Raw genomic sequence first — 21,261 nt, forward strand, 5'->3', positions numbered from 1 at the left:
TGGTGTGCCCATATTGATTTGCAGGAGCTGGCAGTCCAAGGGGACTGTGAAGACTAATCGGGAGTTTAGGATTTAAAAATGGGAACTAGTGCTTTTATTTAGATTTCCACTAACAGCAAAGAGTGATAGGAAGGTGAAACTGTCTGAGTAACTATGCACCAGTCTAACCTGTGGTAATAGGGCGCAGCATGATAACGGTCACACACTGCCTCACATCGAAGGTCCATCTAGCCCAGTATCCTGTCCTCTGACAATGGCCAATGCCAGGTGCTCCAGAGGGAATGAACAGAACAGTGATTTCTCCCTTATCACCCATTCCCAGCCTCTGACAAACAGAGGCTATGGTCACTATTCCTACCCATCCTGGCCAATAGCCATTCATGGATCTATCTTCCATGAATTTATCTAGCTCTTTTTTGAACCCTATACAAAAGCAATTATTTCTCCTACAGATTCCTTTATAGCAACAGGAGCACAGGCCCTCTAAGACCAGGCCTGAACTAGCTCAAGTACAGAAAGGGCCACTTTTGGAGAGAAATGGGAGAAAACTGGGTAAACAGTCCTTTATTTTGAATCCAAGCTGGATTCTATGGTCTGGGCTGGCTCTGAGAGGCAGAATAATTTCCCTTCTGCCCAGCGCACACAGAAGCAGCTGTGCCAAGGAGTGGCTGGGGATTCATTCCAGGGGAAGGAAGGTTTTAGTTTTGGCTAATGCTTCATAGGACATCCACCTTAGAAGCTGCATAGGCAATGTATCGATCACCACATTGCAAAGCTGGCTGGGCTCAGCCTATTGCGGAGTGGTTCTGGGTGGCTCTCCACCTCCATTTAGTTTCAGCCAGTCAGCCCCTTTCTCCTTACCACAATCATTCTCTTTTTCCTTTCTAAATGCCTGTAAAAACGAAAGCTCCCTCCCATTAGCGAGAAGGAAAGGGAGACCAGCAACCTGGCCCAATGAAATTAGAAGACAAATAAATACCTAAAACAAACAACAGGAAGCCAACCAAAACAAACCAACCAACCTCGAGGGAAATAGTATTTTAAAAACTGAATGAACACTAAAAGGTAGTGTGTTTACCTGTCCTTTTAATGGGAGGCTGCAGAACTGTATGTTGGACCTTAAATAGTGCTGTGTGTGGCTACAAATAGCAAATTCTCTTTGCTTCATTCATGATTAATATGGTGCCTCCAACCTGCACAGTAAGCAGTCTGTGAGGTGTCCTTGAATCCTAAGAGAACTTAGAACAGCCTCTTTAGGAGATAAAGTCTCAAAGGAGTAGCCATGTTAGCCTTTTAACTTTAAAAACCAATCCGTAGTCTTGCGGCACCTAAGCTCCTCTGAGGTGCCACAAGACTGCTCGTTCATTGTCTCTATGAGATAGCTTACCTGAAGTAAGGGTGCAGACTGACTTTTATGACTATAGTGTAGTGGGCTGTAGGTTCTTTATCTATTTCAATCCTGCTGGTCAGATTTTCATATTCCATCTTGAGAAAAAGAAGTTCAGCCTCTGACATGCAAGATAAATACAGTACTTTACACTTACAGATTTACCCATTATTTTAATGTGCCTGCCTTTTCATACTTTAACAAGGGACAGTCCACACAGAGTGGAAATGGATAGGGGTGGACTGGAAAGACGTGGTATTAGTCTTTGCCCCTGTCTTCCTTTTTCCACGTACCCCTTCCAGAATGCCACCACAAGCTTTCCCCAAATACTCCTTCCCACCACACAGCTCTCAGATTTCCTCCTTTGCAATGTGGTCAACCTAAGAGACAGTGACCTATGTTTTCTTGCCCTACTCAACTCAAAACAAGTAGATAATTTGCCCAAATAGGAAACCAGTCATAAATAGCCTCCTGTTTCACCCCTAGCACCTGATGACAGGGCCATCCATTCCTGAGAAAGAATAGGTGAACAGGGCAGAGGAAACATGGAATGGATTGTCCCAGAAGAGAACCCAATGTTATCAAACCATAGTAAAGTCCAGGGACAGAGTGCTCCTTGAGTTTTCACTGAATCACAATGGACACACCTGAGACTGGTTAGTTTAAGCACCCTGGAAAAAAGGAACATGTGTTTCTGAACTACCTGAGGCTGCTAATCTTGCAAGATCACACATGCTTGTGATATTCACAGCTCTTTCAGCGTCTCTGGGTTTGTTAAAAATAAACTAGTCTCACAGGTTATCAATACTTCTGCTTCTCTACAAAAGGAAGTGTTGAGGCATACACACATTTAAAATTACAAGGCAGCTAAGCAGATATTTCTGAACCTCAAAAAAAAGTTTGATTTAAATCTGGGACAAAGTTTAATCTCTTCTTAAAAGTCAGATTGCTTCAATCATCCCTATACTTAAAGAAGTCAGCTCCCCCGCAACTTCCCCTCCCCCAATCTCCTAAAAACATCCTTACAGCTTCCTTTAGCCTGTGCTAAGGGTTTTCCAGATCAGATTATGGTATCTCTGTTGGTAGCCCAGATAGAGTGGGCCTTACTCTTCACTACCTTGAACCTTATGTTGTCATTCAGAAGAGCAGAAAACATCACACTCACCTTGCACTGGTATCAATGACTCCAAAAGAGGTAAGTTAAACAATTACACTGTTTTGTTTTAAGGAATATTATTTTATATTGAAAGTGTTAAAGTGTCTTCTTCATCAAGTGTCCAACATCTATTCATTTTTGTCTTCTTAAACCTGACAAGGAATATTTATGCCACTGGCTAGTCCCTTTTACCCCATCTCTCTCTTTTTTTATTTAAGTTTCCAGTCTGTCCCAGCGGGTACACTGCTTTTCTGCTGCAATCAATCACATTGTCTCACTTCTTTTCTCTCCTTTCTATGACTCATTCTATAATTTATTTCAAGGAAAGTCAACAGAAGCAGAGAGATTTCTCCTCCTGATGGTCAAGACTAGACTAAAGAAGTGGATTAACTGGGTTGTAATTAGCACTTCCTTCCTAAAAATCAAAGTATTGTATGGTTTCTCTGTGACTTTTCCCTCTGTGAAATTAAAACAAAATGCAGCTCCAGCTTGGGGGCTGGAGTAAAGGAAATTGGTTACAGTCTATACTGAGGCAAATAAGGGAAGAGTCACAAATTTTCCCCTTGGGGGTGTGAAAAGTAAATGTTGCAGCTGCAGTAGAAGGTGTATTGGCTGCTGTAGCATGGTTCAGTGATAGTTTCATGACAGTTTCAGAATTCTCACATGAAAACTGGTATCTTTACACAGCTTTGCTCTAACTGCCAGCTTTTCATTTACCTTTCGTGTCTGTTTTTCCTTTAATCTTTGTTATACGCTCACAGGCCATCACATTAAAAATCATCTCTGAGATAAAATTGCAGTTTCCCTTAGTCATGTAAAAATGTGTTGAAAATAAAGCGGGGGAGGTCTCTTCTGGCTCTGAATAGGGTGTATGGTATAAGAAAGTGACCTTTTTGATAGTCCCTTTCAGACTAACTCATTTTAAGTACCTGTGCCTTTGGATATGTTCTTTGTAAACTGTATTTTCTTCCTCTGAGGCTGGGAACCATAGGCGTGTGCAGTACATTTCATTAGGGTATGCATCCAAAGAACTTAAAAAAAAAAGTACTTTGACCCCCCATTAGCCACACCCCTGACCCCTGTTAACTATGCCCCTGGCCCCTATTAGCCACGCCTCTTGAGGTAACCCTCTCAGGCAAGATGGGCACATGACCAAAAGTAAAAAGTGTTATGTGACCCCTCAAAGACTTTTCCCACCATCCTCCTACTGGTAGGGATTAGTTTGGCCCCCACCAACCCCTCCCCCATGAAACTATCCTGCAATTGCATTAACTCAATGCGTGTGACATTAATGCGGGGGGTGGAGAGGCTGGGGGGCAGGGAAGCATTCCCTCTAAGAGCAGAATGAATTTTGTGTTGTGCACCAGTACTAAATTCATGTGGCTTGTTTGGATGTGCCATTGTGGCACCCAAGTTATTAATAAATATTTACCTTTCCACTCTGCTGCCATCTCCTCCCCTTGCTCCATCAACTCCCCTGGTGCCTGCTTCCCCCCAACCCCTCACCCGCCTCTGCTGTCCTGACTCCTGCCCTTCTCACTGCCCTCAGCCTTCCTGAGACCTGCCCCCCCACCAGCCCTTCTCTCCTCCCTGTGCCCACTCCTCCAGTAGCCCCACTCTGATCAAGTGAGCTACCCCTCTTCTAACACCTCCCTCTACACACCTGCCCTGCCTTTCTCCTCTGGTGCTGGTCCCTCCCCTGCAGGTGTCTGCCCTTCTGCTTCACCCCTAGAATCCCCTGGCACCTGCACCTTCCCTTACCCCTGCACCCTCCTGGTGTCTCCCCCTTCCGTCACTGCCCCTGCCCCCTTTGCCCTCTTTTTCCCTGATGCCCACCCCATCACCACTCTCTGCCCCCATTCCCCTCATGCCCCTGTGCCCTCACATATGATTTGCTCCAACCCCACATTCCTCATTCCCACCCCTTCTGTCAAGCCTTCTCCCAGCACCTCCCCCTCCAATCCCCAATGCCCTTACCTTCTCCTCTTCCAGCATTACCCTGTCCCCCCTCCTACTGACACCTCCCCTCCTGCCCTTTTCCTCATTGTCTCCACTTCCCCCCCTAGCATTTGTGTCTCCTCTACCTTGTCCCTTTGGTGCCTTCTCCTTTCTTTCTCCTCTACCTTCTCCCTCCGTACAAGCCCCTTCCACCTCTTCCCCTTTCTTCCTCCTCCACCCTCCGCCACCGCAAAAGCCCCTTCCTCTCCCACCCCTTCCTCTTATTTCCACCCCCTTCCTTACTTTCAGCTTCTGCCTTAGAGCTTGCAGGGCTGGAGTCAGAGCCAGCCCAAGCTGCAGAGCTGGGCGGGGATGCATGGTGCTGCAGGACCGGGTGCTGCCAGCATGCATGGGGGTGCCCCCAGGGTGCCGCATGGTGCTGCTGGGACAGGCAGGGGCACCCCCAGGGCTCCGTGCGGTGCTGTAGGGTGGAGCCCGGGCTGCAAAAATGGCTCGGGCCGCTGTCTGCAGTCGGGACCCAGCTGCTTTTGGAGCTGGGCCGTTGGGTTTTAAAGTTCCTGGCATTTCCCCTCTCGCCTGTTGCGCAGCATTTCAGGATGCTGAATATGTGCTTTCTTTGCCCTACAGTGCCCAGTAGATGGCTGTGTGGAATTTAAAGTGAGAGGCTGTGGCACTCCATCACAAATCCCCCTCTTCCTCCAGGAGCTGCTGGCTGGCCCCAGACGTTAGGGTGTGCCTGGGCACACCCGGCACACCCCGTGTGCATGCCAATGTTGGGAGCCAGTGGTAGGACATTCAAGCTCAGAGCTGAAATGAGACAAATATATTGGGGGTGTCCTTCCATATTACTGCCATACACACACTCACTCACTCACTGATGTCTTTGGTGACTTCCTCTTGCTGTGGCAGAGTGGAGTGCAGCAGACCTGTGTGGAGGTGTAAATCAACAAAACACAAGCTTCTGGAGAGCAGCTTAGCCCACACTAAAGGAAACCAAGGGGTTAATACAGGCCTGAGGAAATAGAGAGTGCAACACCTGTGTTGTGACATACTATCCACTGGGCTTTCAGGGTACATCTACACTGTGGGCTAAAGTTGAGTTAAGATATGCAACTTCAGCTACGTTAATTGTGTAGCTGAAGTCAAAGTAGTTTAATTTGGCTTTTGGTGCTGTCCACTCTGCAGGAAGTTGAAGGATGAACACTCTTCCTTCAACTTCCCTTACTCCTCATGAAATGAGGGTTTCAGGAGTCGGAGTAAGAAGAGTGTTATTTCGAAATGATTTTGAAATAACGGGCTTGCTGTGTAGACACGCACTCTATTATTTCAAAATAAGCATGTAGCGTAGTATTCTCTGAGGTTGAGATAAAAGCTCCTTCTGAAAGTGCTGGAGGACAGGGTTTAATGCTACCAAGCTGTATGACTTTGCAAGTGGTTGAACTAGGAGTGGCTGGTTTACTTTGTTCCTTGTAGGATAAGTCACTGGAATAAGCCTCCATTTCTTTTTTAACTTTGGACTGGGCTGCAGGAAATATCAAAATATTTTCCTTTCACTGCTCTTGCATAGCTCAATGAGAGGAGGACTCTTCACTTGGGTCTTACTTTTCAGGAAGAACAGCATTGTGCAAGAGGGTTTTTCTTGCATAAGAAGGGACAGTGTAGACAATCCTTGTGCAAAAGCCTCATCTGAAAAAAATGGTGGCTCATTAGGTATGCAAATGAGGCTTGGCGATATGCCATGCTTAGTCTCATTTGCATATTACTCGCACAAGAAGCTGCGAATGTAGACATAGCCCTAATGGGAAGTTAAAGCAGTAACTACCCCTGACATAAAGAGGCAAGGCATTTGTCGTCAGGGGGCCACTGATGTCTCCTGACTTGTTTGCCAGGTTGAGGGGAAAAGGAATGAGGAAAGACATGTGTGTCAGTCCAGCACCAGTGGGAATGACTGTGGAGAAACAAGCATGATTGATGCCTTCTTTGGCAATGTAGCTTGCTTGCCTTTCTAAATATTTTGAGGCCATCCCAACTAGCCCTGCGCTAGCATGAGAACTGGAATGGCACTGGAATGTGTGGGGGAGAAGACAAACATACAAACCTCCTCTCCCACACTTAACTACCTCTCAGTTCTTACATGAGGGTTGGGCAGAATTGAGAGTCTCTCTTGCTGTACCCACCCAACTCAGTGTGGAGCTTAGAAAATAGGAGCTGATGTGTAAATGAAGATGGGGGAGAAAAGGAAGGAGAAAAAGAAAGGAATGAGCCACTAATAATCCTAAAAGGGGAAAAAGAATGTCTAAGCCAGCTGAGGTGCTGGTGTATGGGATGCTTGCCACTGAAGGGCATAACTAGGACAGTTATTAGTAGATCTTTGGTGTATGGAAACAATGGTCAAATACTTTGGGTTTTCTTGGCACATATTTAGTGATCTAGCAATTCTGTGCTGCTGGCCTCTCTTCTTCCCCTTCATCCATCAAAGGAAGCTCACACCATAGTGGATTTGTAGCTCCTCAGAATAGTAGTACATGTAAATGCACTTCACAATAAAATCTTCCATCTGTGTGGAAGGGAAACATGCTGTGCAGGGTGGCAGTTCTGTCTGCTCTCTTTCTCTCACTGAATTCCTTTGCAGACTCTCTTTGCTAAGATATGACCATTGGTGGAAGTGAGCATGGAGGGTTTATTGGTGACACAGCAGTGTATGTGTGTGTGTACGTAGGGGGATGCTACTACCTCACACCCCTACTCTCCATGCAGTTGAGGTAGACACTTTTCAAAATTGAGGGTCCTTTGTTCCCATCAATGCTAGGCAAGGAAAAGAGAGAATGTTGATGTCATTGTACACTGAAGTCAGTAGCTGAATTAGACTTTTACAATTGACTTCAATGGCAGCCGAATTATCTCCATGTGGAGGAGTGCATTGAAAATTCTACCCATAGCTTCTGCGATGCAATAAAAAGTGGCAGCTTTTCTGAACACAAAGTCAGGTCTGCTCCTTGTGGCTTTGTTGCTTGTAATTTATAAAAGGGAAGAGATGTGAAAATGGCTGTGAGGAAACATTACAAGCCAATTATAAAAACAGATGATTCAAGGGAATACGCTAAAGTTGTTTGCTAGACAATAAAAACGGATCATTCCTGGCTATGGCTGGTGTTCCTTCAGTGGAGATGTCTGTCCCATCTTCGATGCAGATGAGGATAGAGGGCGTTCCCTTAATCCTATCATCCTTGTCCAGAGGGGTTTAGGTGTGTCCTCCTCTGTCTTTCATGAGTACCGTGCCCTCGTTCTCCAAGAACACAGAGCTGGTAGGTAACAACATGCCTCCAAGAGCTAGCCCTTTTAAGAAAACCACCAAAGACCATGTGAATATGGCTTGGCCTTCCCAAACAGCCAGGCACAGCCCTGTCCACACTCCGCCCCCAGAACGCCTGCTGTAGACAATCTGGGAATGGAGTGTTCCTGCCTCCAGTGCCTGCCCTCCCTGTGCTATTGGCTGGAACCACATGGCCTTTTTCCTCCCCAGTGCTCCAAGGGCTGGGGAGGCTTGGGTGCGTACATGTGCCTTCTCCCATCTATTCACCCTCCCTGTGTGTGTGTGTGTGTGTGTGTGTGTGTGTGAGGGGGTGCTCGGCGCACTGCTCTGCCTCCTCTCCTCCTTGTGGGGGGTAGGGTCTCTGCAGAGGGGGTGGATCTGTAGGTGGATCTAGAGGCCTGCCTCCTCCAGTCCAGCTACACCAACAACCCATGCATTTGATTTGCAATACAATGCTGAACAATTGACAACCCTCTGATTCAGTGTAAAGGGGCCATAAAGTGTGCCACAGCAGTATTAAAAGCACCTTTGTATAAATGGAAGTCAGAGCTCTAGTTTTTAAATCCTTACATTGACATGTTTCAGGGAAGGGTCAGTACCTTGTCATTTCTTTTTGACCTTGAGCTTATTGGTTGGATTATATTTTCTATGTTGCTGGAGGTATGATGGGAGTTTCCTCTATTAGGTTTATTTGATCAAACTGTATTAGTAATTGAATCCTCCTTATTTCAGTGCTGATAGACTAGTTTCTAAAATGCTGTTCATTAAAGTGCAAGTATAATAAGATTAGAGGAAAAAAACCCTGCAGTGTTTGCAGAGTGGTAATGTTATTCCTCTCTCCTGATAATTTTTAGATTTACATCAGCGATGTGCCCCAGATAATTATATTTTTAGGTGCTCAAAAATTAACATATCACATGATAATTCATGTACCTACACACATAAAATCTCTAATTCACAATATATTGCCCGTCTGCTGTAGTTCTGGATGATTCTAATCAAACCTGCACATGAAAAGATTTGTCCAATACTTATATTTCAAATGGGAGTCATGTGCATGGTACTTAAACAAAACAAAGGTGTTAGGCAGCACACTGAAGAGAAGTAGGGGGTAGAAAGCAGCACAAGAAGAGGTGGGTAAGTGATTCCTAGAGGATTTTGTGGTTATCACAATCATGTTGAAAGGAATACAGTAGCTAATAACCCTGTATTAAGTTCCATGAGAGTGACTGATTGAATTCCTTTCATTTTATTATTGATGCAAGTCCCTTTATTTCAATGCAAGTTCAGCAATGACAGCTTGATCTTCCAAAGAGCTCCAGATAGGCTCAGGAATTTGTCTGCATGGTACTTGTTACAGGATCAGGGCATAAACTATTATGGAGAAATGAACAGTAGCTGCTTTTCTGATATCAATGCCACTTTTACTGGAAAAGATGTATTTTCCCACATAGTAACTGTATTAAAAGGATAGGTTATGCATGGGATTACTTTTTAAAGTCCTCTGTGCTACAGTGCTTTAAAACAGAATTTTACCAATTATTTTACCAGCTTACTTTACCAGCTTGCTATTCATTCTGTTTTACTTTTTGCAGTTCATCCTGGACAAAGGAAGTGAGTTAGTAATTTTCATGTCTAGGGACACAGGTAGTCAGTAATCTTCAGCCAGTTTGCTTTGTGGGTCTCATGAATCATCAGAATGCTTGGATTTCAGACCAGTGAAAGTCTTTGTTAATTTTAAAATGTTTCCATTAGGTTTCTCCCACACTCACCATGGAAATATTTCTATTGGCCTGAAGATTTAATTTTTTTGGTTTTTGTGTGCGCAAAATCTAAAGTTGCAACTTCTGTTAACTACATAGGCTTTGACTACAGCAGCTGTAGCACTTCTGATGAAGATGCTCTAAACTGATGGGAGAGAACTCTCCCCTTGGCTAAAGGCTTCACTTCTGTGAGAGAGGCAGTAGCTACATCAGTGGAAGAAGCTCTCCAGCTGGCATTGCGCTCTCCACACAGGTACTTAGGTCAATGTAACTTATGTTGCTCAGGGGTGTGGATTGTTCACAGCCCAAATGGTGCAAATTATGCTGAAGTAATTTGTAGTGTAAACATAGCCATAGGTTTTAAGGTGATGTAAATCCATTAAGTGAAGTTATTGCTATTTTACAGTGATGTGAAATCAAAACACGGCCTTGTGTGTCTGATCCTACAATCCTTATTGATGTGAAGTGCAAAACTGGGCATTGTAAGGACCTTGTACATAATAGGTAGAGCCTTAAAAACTACACTTTCTAGTTTTAAATCCAGAACAAAGGATGTTCTGATATGGTTACTGGCTAATAGAGTATAATTTTACAGCAATCTAAAACTTTCACCATTAACACCATTTAGTACTTACATTGTACTTACTAAGTGGGGGTGGGGTGGTGTGGTGGAAAAGGCTCAAATTAGAATCACTGCACTGATTAAAAACAGGGTTTTGCATGTTGTCTTTTCCTCCTGTCAGAGAAACAACCAACACAGTTACTGTACACAGCACTAAAATATGTAACCGCCATGCTTCAAGGGGGGAATCAAATAACTGCCCAAAGCTAGGAAGAAACCTCCTCTCTGGACAGATTTTTTCCATAATTGTCTATCTTGTGAAGTATCTGGTGAGGAGTGCTGGTAACAGCAGACTATTGGGGTATGTCTAGACTACATGCCTCTTTCGCCTGAGGCATGTAAATTAGACTACCCGACATAGTCAATGAAGTCGGGATTTAAATATCCCTGGCTTCATTAAAATAAAAATGGTTGCCGCGCTGTGCTGGCTCAGCTGATTGTCAGCACAGTGCGGCAGTCAAGATGTGGGTCGGTCAACAGGGAACGCCTTTGTTGACTGCTTCTGTAAACCTTGTTTCACGAGGCATAAGGGAGCGGAGGCATTCCCTGTCGACTGATCTGCATCTTGACTGCCGCACTGTGCCGATGATCAGCTGAGCCAGCACAGCGTGGTGGCCATTTTTATTTTAATGAAGCCCGGGATATTTAAATCCCGGCTTCATTGACTATGTCGGTATGTCTAATTTACATGCCTCTGGCAACAGAGGGTTCACTATGGCCATTCTGATGTTCTTAATACAGTATGCCAAAAAATATGTTGTGTGTGCGCTCTTCTCTTTTATACCCATTAAGCGGGTTTCTTGTTAAAGGACACAGAAATTTGTGGCTACCACTGCTTCCAGATAGCTAACAAGAGCTCCTCTAGCTTTTCCTGGCATCTGCAGACACCTATGCCATATGTCTGAGAGGCTTTGTCACTTCTAACATCTTTTCAGAGAGTGAACTGTCTCTGTGAGCTATGGCTGCAGAAAGAGATAACTAATGCTTACAGGCTTTGTTTGTTAGAAAGTAGTGGCAACATAAGCAAATATGTTTTTTTTTTAACTGAATGATTTTGTAAAAGTGAACACATTTGTCGTCTATTTTTGCCTCCTCTTCTGAACCAATTAGAGCGTAATATTGTTTCCCAGTTAATGAGGCAGACACTCTCATTTTGGTTCAGCTGTGGAAGGGATCTTATTGCTCTGCAGTTTTCTGTACAGTGAGAAAAGCAGCTGCAGCAGCATTATTGATAGAAGAAACTGAATTAATAGCAACGATTACACAGTATGGCCAATAAGCCACTCTGAACAATGGAGGCTTTCAAAACTCAGCACCATCTTGCTGAAGAGCGTATCTTTTGTCACTTGATTGCTTTCTGTGGTGACTACATAATTCTTTGCATTGAGAAAGAGGCCAATAGGGCAAACAATGTAAGCCTTGTGGAAGTCAATGAGGCTTAGCAGGTGCTTGAGGGTTTTGCTGAACAGGGATGTATTTAATCACACGGGTAAATGCTTTCCTGAATTGGGGCCATAGCGAGCAGTGCTAATTTGCTGCAGCAAAGATATGTCCCGGCCTCACAAATGGGATTGCTACTGAGGGAGGAAGCTTGTGTCAAAATAGTAACCAAAACCGTATGCCTTTCTCCCTAATAACTCACCCTTTTATGCACGATAGTCCCTCTGCCTGTGGTTTAATATAACCTCTTGCACATTCAGTAGTGTGCAGCTGAGGGAGAAAGGGAGTGTGGTCAAGATGAGGGTGTCACTTAACTGTAGACTTGGGCATGTATGAAGCTATATCTGCCTGTTTGAAGGGATTGCAGTTCAGATACTCAAGGTTTGAGGGACAGACAGGCTTACTTCATTACTATGAGCCTCCTTAATAACTTCAAACCCCTTATGTAAGGAAACTTCTCCGTCACGGTTCTTAATCTTAGACCACTGAACAGTCCCTATAACACTCATAGCACTGGAAACTGCCTTCTCCGTCTGTAATATGTTAAATTACTTTGAACTACCTTCTACTATTTCACAAAGGTTGCGTGTTTTATTTTGTGCCTGAACAAAAGAATGGCCATATTGGGTCAGACCAAAGGTCCATCTAGCCTGGTTCTCTGTCTTCTGACTGTAGTCAATGCTAGGTGCCCTAGAAGGCGTGAACAGAACGGGTGATTACTATTGATCAAGTGATCCATTCTCCATTGTCCATTCTTAGCTTCTGACAAACACAGGCTGGGGACACTAATAGCCATTGGTGGACCTATCTTCCATGAATCTATTTAGTTCTTTTTTGAACTCTGTTAAAGTCTTGGTCTTCACAACATCCTCTGGCAAGGAGTTCCACAGGTTCACTGTGCAGTGTGTGAGGAAAATCTTCCTTTTGTTTGTTTTAAACCTGCTACCCATTCATTTCATTTGGTGACCCCTAGTTGCTGTGTTATGGGAAGGAGAAAATAACTCTTCTTTATTCATTTTGTCCATACCAGTCATGATTTTATAGACCTCTATCATATCCTCCCCCCGTAGGAATCTTTTTCCAAACTGAAAAAAATCTAGTCTTATTAATCTCTCCTCATATGGCAGCTGTTCTATATGCTTAATAAATTTTGTTGCCCTTTTCTGAACCTTTTCCAATTCCAAAGGTCCTGCAGATAAGGCAGCAAACTAAACCTTTTGTCAGGGGGGACCTGAGTTTTATTCTGAGTTATGCTGTATGGGGGAAAACTTTTGCATATAATATTATACATGCGCCATCTTGGAATCTAGCAAACAACAACCTGGCCTTAATTTTGGTTGTCCTTCTGTTCCCCCACTGCGTACATGTTGGCATCCTTTTCCTCTATGGTGGGAAAGTAGACTGGCCACCAGAGCCAATTCTATCCAGCAACTACTTGGCTACATCTAGATTGCATCCCTTTTTTTGTAAAAGGAATGCAAATTAGACATATCGCAATTGCTAATGAAGCGGGGATTTAAATCTTCCCCGCTTCATTAGCATAAAAATGGCTGCCGCTTTTTTCCAGCACGGAGCTTTGCCAGGAAAAAAGCGCCAGTCTAGAGACGGATCTTTCGGAAAATAATGCCTTTTTCGAAAGATCCCTTATCCCTCTTATGAAAAAGGGGTGCAATCTAGACGTAACCCTTGGGTATATTAAGTGTGGCAGAGCTGCCCATCAGAGTGACAGAATCCTGGTGGTGCTGCCTACTATGGGGAAGAGCACTGTAGCTGCCAGAGGTCTCCAGATTGCCTCAGGTGTGCATGACAAAACATCACCGCACCTACTGCTTGAGGGAAGGTATCTTACTTGCACATGAGGGTGAGCTGCCAACTGCCATCCTTTGAGGAATTACTTGCACCCATGATGACACAGGAAGGAAGAATGGGAGAGTCATTGCTGCAGTAGAGTCAAAACCTACCTGAAGTCCAGAGCCAGTCCTGGTCACAGGGTCCTCCTAGAGTGGCATGATATGGTAGAGATCCTTTGATCATCCACTTCCTTCACTGGGGTTCTGTCCTGAGAGAGGATCATACCCTCGGTCACAGTCAGCATACCATTGGGTATAGCCCTTATTTACCTTTGTTCCATCTAAGCTGGGAGTCCTTATAGTGTTACCTGTTCACGTTTGTCCTACCTTAAGTAACTGTTGTTTGGTTAAATAAATACACTCATTTGTTTGCACCCATACACCTTTGCTAGTTTTGTCTTGGGGATGATGAAGCCTGAGGATAGATGTGCCTTGGGGACATGAATCTCTAGACTGATTCTCTTTCAGACAAGCAAACCAGTCAACACTGCCACTGAGTAATTGTGTAATTTTTGACAAAAATAATTTCACTTCTGTATCCCAATTTTCCTGTTTGTGACACAGAGAGGATACTTACCTCATTTGTAAAGCAGATTGAGATCCAAGCATGAGAAACACTGTATTAGGCAGGAGTGGGCAAATACCAGCCCATGGGCCAGATCGGGTTCCCCAGGTGTGCCCCTGGTTGTCCGCTGCTGCTATATTTACCTGCATCTCCTGGATGATTGCAGATCCTATTGGCTGTGGATCACTGTTCCTGGCCAATGGGAGCTGTGGGAGGTGGTGTCCCGGTCTGCGCTGCTTCCCACAGCTTCTACTGGTCAAGGGTGAGCAATGGCCAATAGGAGCTACAATCATCTGTATCTGCAGGGATACAGGTAAATATAGTGGTGGCCTGCCTGGAGCTAACTCTGGTGAACCACTGCCATTTTATTACAGATAGGTGGTTAGTCTGAGAGTAGGTTTACACTACGGGGTTAAGTTGACCTAAATTATGCAACTCCAGCTACAAGAATTATGCACCTGGAATCAGTGTAGTTTAGGTTAATTACCTGTGGTGTCTACACTGTGCTGAGTCGAAGAGATAAACTCTCCTTCTGACTTACCATAGACTTTTCATTCCAGGGGAGTACAAGAGTTGACGGGAGAGCAATCAGTAGTAGATTATTTAGCATGTCTTTGTTAGACCTGCTAAATCTACCCCTATGGATAGATCACTGCAGCACCAATCTCTTGATAGTGCAGACATACCTTCAATTCTGTATTTCTGTTGTTCCATTCATCAAAACCTCCCTGTGCTTCCATTTGACACTAATTCACTAAAGGTATGTCTACACAGCAGCATTATTTTGGAATAACTGCCGTTATTTCTAAATAACATAGTGCATGTCTGCACAGCAAGACTTTATTTTGAAATAATGTTGAGCGGAGGACTTCGTACTCCAACTCCTGTAACCCTCATTTCACAAAGAATAAGGGAAACTGAAGAAAGAGTGGGCTTCCGTCGACTTCCTGCTATGTAGACAGCACCAAAAAACCAAAATAAACTATTTTGACTTCAGCTACACAATCGACGTAGCTGAAGTTGCATAGCTTAATTCAACTTTAGCCCTACTGTGTAGACATACTCTAAGGAACAAACACCTGATTAACAGCCTGCTCATGGAACCAGTGGCTTCAGGCCATGGCACTGTTGCTTTGAACCCTCTAATCTGCCTACCTTGTTATCTACTCAGTGAAAAGGTTCCAATCCTGTTTCATAATGGCAGGTTTGCACAATTCCCTGTCTTATTGTTTTACTCAGTTGTTTTAATTCCTTCCTTTTATTTGAACCTATTTTATTTTCCAATTTTAAGCAATACATTATTTTAATTTGTTTTTCTATTAGTTGCATAGTACTGGTATACTCACTTGCTGTTTCTAATCTCTTTTTTAAAAATAATTTTTATTAATTAAATATACTGTTTGAAATTGAGTGTAATTCACTATTTTTTTACCCTTCTGACAGCGGATTGGCTGTTGTAAGTAACCAGGGTTGTCATGCCTATACTGAAACAGCATCTCTGAGCCAAATTTAGAAGCACCGTATTAAATGTTAATTAATTAGCTTTCACAATAACTTTGAAACTTTTGATCTATGAAATGGGCATAATAAGAAAGGTGAGGCACAAAGAAGTTAAGAGACCCTGTCCAGTATCCCATGGTGATTTTGTATCAGGGCCTTGGGACTTGGGAACTCCGAATCCTAGATTGCTACTCTAACTGCTAGACACACCTCCTCCCATGGGATAACAGAGAAGAAGAGCTGGTAGCCAATCTTTGCAAAGCACTTGACTGATACCTTTCCCAGTATTCTACTACTGTTAAGTAATAAGGGCCATCCTACACTATTGTCTGAATTTTCTTTAAGGATCATGAGATTTGTCTTTCGTTACTAGCCTATATTCAGATAATGCATTCTGTTTTTGTACTTAATGAGACAGTATTAGTCATAGTTTCTAATAAGGACAAATATGGCAGGAGAAAAAAGATAACTTGAAGTTACAAGCATTCATCACTGTTTTCATTGAGAGAGATCTGTATTTTTTGCAAAGCCAACAGCTGCATTGCTATTTCTCCTCAGCTGCATTGCTATTTCTCCTGATCTGCAAACATGCTTGCTGTACTAGAGCTTCAGGGAATAGCTGAGTTAGTCTGTCGCAGAAAAAAACAGCAAGCAAATGGTCTGGTAGCACTTTAGAGACTAACAAAACATGGAGGTGGGATCATGAGCTTTCGTGGGCACAGCCCACTTCTTCAGTGGGCTGTGCCCACGAAAGCTCATGATCCCACCTCCATGTTTTGTTAGTCTCTAAAGTGCTACCAGACCATTTGCTTGCTGTTTTTTTCCTGTACTAGGACTTTTGTTGTTTTTATAGTAGATTGTTTTGTTGAAGACTGGCAGATGTCCTTCAAAAGTGCACCCTCGAATTACAGGGCTGCTTGCTACTAGCATAAGCCTATTAATCTGACTGTAGCATCAGATTAAAGTGTTCTTTTTTCTGTATTAAACTATCTAGACTTGTGTGCATCACCCATGATGGGTGGGGGAGAAGAGTGTCTGTAACAGATCCATATTCAGTATATGGCATAGCAACACATGAGAAGCAGACTCTTTATATGTATGAGGCCTTCTCTGCCTGAGAGATTCCATGACCTCTAGAACAGCAACATATTTTATGGGGTTGGCTTGGGTTGGTTCTTCACCAATTTCTATGTGTATATGTGTGTGGTGATATATAAAATGAACATTTCAGGTGGACTCATGTCAGATATCACTTCTTGTACACTATTCCATTTCAGCTCAACCCCCATGTTGTGCATTATACAACTTCAGACAAATCTTGGTCCTGTGTCTTGTAGTACAGGGATGTTCTAATGGTTTTTTTTTAACAGGGGTTTAGTGGCTGCATTTGAAGCTCAGTGGCTTTTGCCATGTTTCCCTCTTCACTATCCAAGAGGCTCTGTCTGAGTCTTAGATCCTCAATTTCCAAAAGTGCTCCCTGTGTCCCTTCCAAAACTCCTTCTCCTCCCAAAACTCAGTCTCTAGCAGCCATCTCCTTAATGTTCCTTCCCTGGCTATTGCAGGGACATGATTTCTTTTAGTTTTCCTCCACCTTCCTTAGGCAGCTGACATTCAGGCACATAGTTGTCCCTTGTTTTGTGTGGTTCCTTTAAGAAGACTAGTTTTGGAACCTTTCTTAGCCTGTCTTTTCTTTAAGGCAGTATTTACTTCAGCCTTTTCTCTCAACCACTCCCTGGTCTGGCCAACACTAGTGGAGCTGCATAGGTGGAACGAACTGTGGGAATACAACCTAGGCAGGGTTGGAGGCAGCTGCAAGCATGTTAGCCACTGTTTTATCTAAACCTTTCCAGAGCAGTTCTCCAGAAAGTATGCCCACTCCTGGTCTGTCCTTATGCCTGCTGTCACTGCTCTCACTGTTGCAGCGGGTCAAAGCCTGGAGTGGACAAGATCTTACTGTACTTGGCCTCACTTTGCTTGTCAATCATTTTCTAGCTTTGCACATCTGAGCTCTTCAGGAGCTGGCACACTGTTCCTGGAATGCAGCTTGCATAGTAAGGACTTGAGGACCAGGCACTGAACTGTAAGTTTCTCATGAATTGGGCCTCGGGCCAGAGGAAGAAAAGTATTAGGGCAATCCCAGTGGAGGAAGATGGATTTTTTTCACTAATCTTGTAATCAAAGCTAGTGTTTGTAAAAGCTTTCATTTTTGCCACAGAGGAATTGTTCAGAATGTTTCACAAAACTATATTGGCATCCAGCTGCATATTCTCACCAGGCTGAACTGGCTACTTTATGGGCCTGGTGGCCTTGCATTTTTGGGTTTGTCTACACATGAAAGATAATCCCTAAGGGTACTTCTACACTGCAAACTTATTTTGAAATAAGTTATTTTGGAAGAAATACTCTGAAATAGCATGTCTACACTATAGGGAAGCCTCAAAGTTAGTTTGAGGCAGGCTCCTTTAATGTGGACATGCTACCTTGATTTAGAGCCTGGGGAGTAATTAGTTTGAATGGCTCTGGGGAGGAGCTATTTCAAAATAGCAGCACAGTACAGCTACTTCAGAATAAGTGTTATTCCTTGTGGAATCAGGTTTACAGAAGTTGGAATAAGCCATCTGTTATTTTGAATTTCTTTCGAAATAATGGAATTGCTATGTAGATGCTTGCATTATTTTGAAATAACATCAGTTATTTCGAAATAACTGTGCTGTGTAGACGCAACCTAAGTAAGTAGGGTATGAATTTAAAGTGGATTAACTATTTACTAGTTTGAGTCCACTTCCAAACTGGTTTAAGTTAATTTGGGGCTTGTTTACATGAACATTTAGTCTGGGGCAAGCTTGGTACTAATCTCCGGTGGTTTAAATGTTTGCGTGGACTGTGCTGAAGTACATTCACATTTTGCTAATGTATTTTGATCTAAACCTGTTTCAAAGAGGACTAGATCAATGTGGCTCAGCAGGATATGCACAGACAATTTGAGCTGCAGCAGGCTAATGCAGGGAAGGTACACAACTCAATCTACTGAAAACGAAGGGTTTGTGAAGACAAGGGCAGTAGCGCAGGTACATTTTTAAAAGTGGCGGTTCTGAATCCCCTTACCCCGTCCACCCTTACCTCCAGCTGAGGCCAAGAGCTCAGCCCCAGTATGCGGGGACAGCAGCTAGGACTCCAGGCACTGGGTTCTTGACTGCTACTCTGCTCATTGGAAGTTCTGCTGCCCCTTGGCACATGGGGCCGGCAGCTGAGCCCTGTCACTCAGGGCAGCAACAGGAATCCCTAGGAGCCTGCATCCCTAGTTTCTGTGCCTATTCTGAGTCATATTCTGCAATAAGAACATGTGTTATGTTCACAACATACCAAGAGAGAAGTTACATGAAAACTTATGGTACCCTTGCTGGAAGGCTGCAATGTAACACTACTTTTATTCTTAGAAGCCAGAAAAATAACTCCCAGTGTCAAAACCCAGAGGCAGACAACAAAAGCCAGCCTGTAAGATAGTGAGGCACAACTTACTACATCTTGCTCTATGCTGGCTCATTCCAGGCTTTCCTACAGTCCTCCTAGCCAGCAAGCAGGACCAGAACCCTTCTTCACCTCTCTTCAAATGAAAGCTTGCAATTCCCAACACCCTTCTGAATATACCACTGTGCCCTTACATGGAATTAATCAGGAATAGCTATTCCAGAATAGCTTGGCATTTAGATTAGCTCTGACTCATGTGAACAGTTCAGATTCACTGGGACTGCTCACATGAGTAAGGGCTGCATGTCAAGACACTTACCTAGTTTTAACAGGTCTTTCACTCCAATCGATGTGCAGTTTAGCTTGCGTCAAATTAATGGCTTATTACTGATGGAGTCAGTTCTCTCTCTGGCTGCAAGGAAAGGAAAAGAGCCCTCCAAAAATGTCCTTCCACCCACCCCCTGGAGCTTAGGATTGTGAAATGGAATATAGACTCATAAACGAGTGAAAAAACACAGTTAATTGGAAAGATTTATAGGCTTGTTAGTAGGAATGTTTCTTAATTTGAAATGTCAATGTATTCCCTGAAGGGCAACATTACTTCTGCTGAAGCCATAATTGGAGTGAGCTAAATTTTAGTGATAGGAGGAATAAAAACAATTGTCACCCTTGACAAAGAAGACAGCCAGTTAAACTCATCGGCCATAAAAATGTCAGGTCCATCACTCATTTTTAGGATTCCCTCTAGAGACCACAACAGAGACTGAATTATGTCCAGGACCAATAGGTAGAGGTGAGAAGAGAGATATTCTAAGTTGGATTCTGGACCACTTCACAAACTTCTTTTTCCTTCATGTGTAGAAAGTGATGCTGGCAAACCAATATGATCTGGACTGAGTTTGCTTGAAACTCTGAATGGAGAAGTATTACCACAGCATGGAAGGTGACCAACCTTTATTACCTGTGCAGTAGATACAACAGAAATATCATATTAGACCTGGAATTCAATTTGTGCTTCAAATATGATTAACCGGTATGTGTTAAGTAGGCCTGTAAGCAACTCAAGAGAAGGAATGCCTGTAAATGGGTTGGAAATGGAACATAAAGGTAGTCTAAAGTCTACATGTTTACATGATATGCAGTAGCCTTGTAGCTGAGTATTTATTTCTCTTTAATTTGCTCACCCCTTAATTTCTAAATATTATCCCAGAGTCCTTGTTTCAGGCTTGTTTATTAAGAAGGTGTAACCCTTTCCATACACACTGGACCACTAAATAATTTCAGAATAAACAGCTCATAATGTAGAGTAAAGGTGCAACAAAATGTAATTATGATCAAACAGAATGGCTCTTAGAAAGCTATTGCTGCCTTGGCAAGTTGGAGCAGCCCTTTAGAATACTTAGTATTAGGAAGGAATAGAAGATGGAGGAAAAATGGAAGGATGGCAGAAAACCATCAGTGCAACCACTTCCTCCACTCACCTGTGCTGAATGCTGATGGGACATCTGAATATCTGTCCCCTGTTTTGTCTGAGTGTTTTCTTTTAACCTGGAACTGAAAAGTCTGAAGTCTTCTAGGGCTTTGAGAACATGCCTTGTCTTAATGTCTGCCAGATGAGGGGGTGATGAACAAACTTTAAGTAATAAAGCCCAGATCCACACAGGTTCTCAGGTGTCTAAGTCCCAGTTTTAGGCACTGTTCCAAACCACAAGTCCTGCTCACCTCATAAGGAACATGGTCTGGTAACTATACAGTAACGACAAGTCCAATGTGGAAATATCTACTGAGTCCTCCAGTCTGCAAATTCGTTCCTCTTTCCTTTGCTGTATTTTCAGAATAATTTCAGACTGATGTAGTTATTCTGGATTTACACCATTGTAACTGAGACTAGAATTTGGCTACAGATATATAACAAGAATAACAATTGGAGTAATGTGGGCAGCATCCTTCGAGAAAGAGGTGGAGGCAAGTTGCTGTTTGAATACAATAATGTGAAAAGTGCAACATGATTTTATACTTCATGGAGATTTTCTTCATGTAAAAAGATTGCTTTGTTCTAACGGAGTACATAAAAGGGCTATGATAAAAGAGTGACATTTTGTAAAGATACATGAGCCTTGTCTAAATTATTTTGTACCTGATTTTACTAAACTGCTTTAATGTGCCCTTTAAAAATTTCAGTAGAGTTTATGATTCTGCCTGCATATCACTTTTGACAAACTCGTGTTCCTGAAAGCA

At 43.2% G+C, this 21,261-nt stretch overlaps 1 long non-coding RNA gene across 1 annotated transcript in view; it reads left to right on the forward strand.

Moving 5' to 3' along the window:
- Positions 1–2,226: 2,226 nt before the first annotated feature.
- The window catches only part of LOC102447874 (uncharacterized), a 193,673-nt gene continuing 174,638 nt past the window's right edge, over positions 2,227–21,261 (forward strand). Inside the window, exon 1 of the long non-coding RNA XR_012900988.2 lies at positions 2,227–2,582. This is a non-coding gene — a long non-coding RNA (uncharacterized LOC102447874). The remainder of the gene's footprint in view (positions 2,583–21,261) is intronic.

This window comes from Pelodiscus sinensis, chromosome 2, assembly GCF_052426305.1.
Source record: "Pelodiscus sinensis isolate ZL-2025 chromosome 2, ASM5242630v1, whole genome shotgun sequence".
Classification (NCBI taxonomy): Eukaryota; Metazoa; Chordata; order Testudines; family Trionychidae; genus Pelodiscus; species Pelodiscus sinensis.